Source organism: Nelumbo nucifera, chromosome 4, assembly GCF_055504915.1.
Source record: "Nelumbo nucifera cultivar China Antique chromosome 4, China Antique-T2T, whole genome shotgun sequence".
NCBI lineage: Eukaryota > Viridiplantae > Streptophyta > Magnoliopsida > Proteales > Nelumbonaceae > Nelumbo > Nelumbo nucifera.
The window spans coordinates 71,405,001-71,409,339 of record NC_142652.1 but is presented as its reverse complement, the minus strand read 5'-3'; positions in this window follow the sequence as shown (position 1 = coordinate 71,409,339).

The following is a 4,339-nucleotide window of genomic DNA, read 5'->3' as shown; positions in this document are numbered from 1 at the left end:
CAGTCCATAGCTATTTCAGATCAGATCTCATCAGTCCATATTAGAAATCAGAGCTGGTCATCAAAAGCTTTAAATTTAGTAATGGACATCCAAGCTTGTGTGGCTCATATTAAGTAATTGCAGAAACCTGAAATCAGGTCTGCAACTTTATACTGTAAGCAGCCTTGATTCAGATCTGAATGCCAGTATATTACAATCCAAAATATGATGCTCTTTTTGGATCTTTTAGGCCTCACAAATATTAGTCCTAATTCAATCCAAACATCAATCCATAGCCAATTCAGATCGGCTGCAAGTGGTTTAAAGAAAAAAAAGAAAAAACATCAGTCCACATAGATTTCAGATTATGCTCTGTATCAGATCTCATATCAAACTTCCTGCACTTCAGATCTGATTTTTTTTTTTCTTTTCATTCCTTGATACCCATTGATCCTTGAGGCAAGTCTGATGTATCACATTGTGAATTGGGGGCTCTCACTAACCGAATTCACATCAAAATTGAGTAGGTTCAGGTCTGAGTTCAGATGAACTCAGATCTAAACCTAGCAGACCTGCAACTAGCTGAATTCAGATCTGAACCCAAGTCTGAGTTCAGATCTGAAATCTCACATGCCATTCTTTAATTCATTTTTTTTCTTTTTCTTTTCTTTTTCTATATTTTTTTTCTTTTTAGAAAGGCAGAAAGCTAAAACAAATTACAGCAAGGCAACTGAAATCTTTTTGGATGAGTGCAGGTCTGATTGTTGAATGCAATTCCGATCTGAACTCATTTTGAGATTTATAATTTTTTTTTTCTTTTGGAGATAATAGAATCACAAAAAAGAGAAATCAGATCTACTTCAGCTACACTAAAACTGAAACAAAGGATGGAACAATCAAGTATCAAGAGAAGAAACATGGCTCCATCAATGCAGCCATTGCATCCAAGGCTGAAATGTAAGATGAAAAATTGAAAACCAGCTGATAGCTATAAATATAACCCTAGCAAGTGCACTAGTTATCAAGTAGTATAAAAATATCGTTCCCATGAGGATTTAACAAAATAAGTATTAGAACTACAGCCTTAATTATTTGGACAATCGAATTTCAGATTTGAAGATAAAAACTAATGAAAAGCAGAAAAAAGGAAAATAAGAGCAGAAGTAACAATGCTGAAGTATGTAAAGATTGGTTGAATTCGCTAGGGCTTTCGGTCCACCTAACCATTCCAATGAATATTAATGGATGAGATTATCCAAGATAATTTGTCATTCCCATAAGCTGAAGTCTTTCCAATTTTATTTAATATTCTCTCTCGAGATATACTAAAACTACTTCTATCAGGTAACCCCTCGATCTCTCGACTAGAGTTCTCAAGATAGAAGCGCATTAAGTCCAAGGAAAAACTATTATATTCAGATGAATCATGTGTATATACCCCCATATACCATTCAATTCACACCATGAATTATGTGGTCAGCTATGTGAATTCCTCTCTCGATTCATTCACATATGCCTGATCAATTAAGAGATGGTCACTCCTAATAGCATTAAGCAAGATAATTCATAGACTATATGGAAATCATGATATTGAATAAATCAGATTAAAAGTATATTTATTGATATGATTAGGCTTTCCACAACACTAACTATAGAAGAATTAGTTCATACTAGCAGAAATAAAACAAACAAGAGGAAAGAAAGAACTCATGGTTTCGCCCTTGGAGTTGAGATCTCCTCTTCTCCTTGCCGCCACCTCCTTCTTGCAGACTTCTTGCTTGATAGCTGGATTGCTCCTTTGCTTCTTGATGCCTCTCTAGGCTGCCCCCTACCCCTTTACATAGCTTAAGGGGAGGGGGTGGTCTTCTACTCTTTCTTGAAGTTAATCTCTCAAAAATAGAAAGTCCTAGTCTAATCTTACTCTTATCTCTTTTTCTAATGAACACAATCTCTTTATCTTTATGGGATTACATAAAAAATTTAGATCTGATAAGACTCTTCTCAATTTTTTGTTCTTGGATTCGTATTAGACCTCCTCTCTGAATTGGGCTGCTGCCAGACTTTTCTACAAGTTGGGCTTAAGTTGCGGATTAGGCCTTCCTACGAATTTTCCCCGACTTCGGGCCTGGATTTGACTTCGATGTAGGCCGAATCTGCGAAATCCCAAAACATGAAAGTTGTGGATTTTTCTCTTATCTATCTAGTGGGTGTTGAATCAGCCCAATCGGAGTTTCTATACGCGAGTTATGCCCAAATTAATAAATGGTGCTGAAATTGTGAAAAATCATCCGATTTGCCTTTCTTTGCTCCTGATGCCTTCTTTCATGCCCTGAACCGAAATACAAGAAATATGAGTCTAATTAATTACTAATTAAGTATGCAAGACAGAATATTTGGGGATAAAAATGTGATAAATTCTACTCTCATCACCATCCTTGAATGCAATGCTAAAAACCAGATTGAGAATGGCCAATAGTTCATAATATTGCTTCCATAAATCCCCGACAGCGGCACCAAAAATTTGATGTGGCTCATTGTGACACTAGCAAGTGCACTAGCCACTCAAGTAGTAAAGAGGTGAATAGAGTATCATTTCCACAAGGATTTAGGAAACAACTACTAATACTAATTTGGCCAATTCTTATCTGATTAACAAAACATCATAACATTATTCAAAAATTAAAATCCTAAGCTAAAATCTAACTAAAAAGCATAGGCTCAAATACCTTCTATTCAAGTTAAAAGAGTAAGCAAGAAAATCCAATTACATGATTCAGCAAACAAACTACTCAACTCATTTGAATAGGCCATGATTCAGCCTTGGTTTGGTGAAACCCCAAGGTCATGAATAACCTTTTTCAAGAGCATGTTCATCCTATGCATGAATGATAATCCTTATATCTCTATAAAGGATCTAATCATTCATGCACGCATTAATTCAAACACATCAAGGGCATCAATTTAAATCTGAATTGATCACCAACTGAATTGTGCAAGTTATTTCTAACCTTGCATGCAATTTAGTTCTTGAATAGTAGATCTGAATTCCTAGAGTCTCTCTCAAGCACTCTAGAAATTCCAAGCATTAGATCAAATCGGCCAACCTGAGAATTGAAGGTATGAATTCTTTCTCAAGCAATTCAGATCATATAAATCTCAGATCTACGATTTCAGATCTGAGTTTGTGAGAGATAAAATCGGCCAATCTGATCTAGAATTCACACCCTATTCAAGAAACAATAAGAAGAGATCTGGTCTACTCGAATGATAAAGAAATTTGATTACATAATCTGAAATTTTACAGCATTGATTACAACAAGAAAGAATGAAAGAGAGGAAGGGAAAATTACATAGACAGAAGCTGAATTCGAACTCAAGAAAATAAAAACTAAGTAGAAATAGAACAAAGGATCTCTCAATCAAAATTTCCCCAAATTCAATCTCACCATCTTCTCTTTTTCCTTGCTTGAATCTCTTCAGCCCTTTTCCTTCTTGCGCCTATCTCCTTCTTCTCTCTTCTTCTCTTCAAGGAATTCGAACCCCAAAGGAATGGAGAGCCTTGAACTTGGGCAAATGAACACCTCTCCCGCCTCTAGAGACCTCCTTATACAGGCTTTCAAGGAAGCTCTAGCCTCTTCTTGAAACCTCTAGAATTGGGTGCATTACACCCCTCTTGAACCTTCTAGAGTGCTCCCTCATTCTCTTTAAGAATCCTCTAGAAGTTGCCGCCCCTAGCTCCCTTTGGGCTGCTATTTGGGCTGCAACTTATCTTAGTTTTGAGCATATTTTGGGCTGCACTCTAGGCTGTTCTTGGGCTGAAATGGGCATTTTCTTTGCTGGGCCGAATTTTCCTTCTTGCTAGGCTCTTTCTTAGGGTTTTCCCAATGAGTGTAGCTTGCACTACTTGGGCCGAACGATATTCCTTTGCTCTTATGGCTGGGCCGGGCTGAATTTGATTAAAATTGGGCTTTCTTTTCTTGCTTTTTGCCTTCTTTCTCTTGAGTTGGTTGCCCCTAAAATCTTTCTTGCAATTAAGCTAAAATAGGGTGAAATTCAATTAAACCGACATAAAACTCCATGCAAAAACCTCATAAATTATAGGTAATTTAAGTGTTCATCATAATGCATGCATGAATGATTAGATCCTTGATAGAGATATAAGGATCATCATTCCTGCATAGGATGAACATGCTCTTGAAAAAGGCTGTTCATGACCTTGGGGTTTCACCAAACCAAGGCTAAATCATGGCCTATAAAAATGAGTTGCGTAGTTTGTTTACTGAATCATGAAATTGGATTTTCTTGCTTACTCTTTTAACTTGAATAGAAGGTATTTGAGCCAATGCTTTTTAGTTAGATT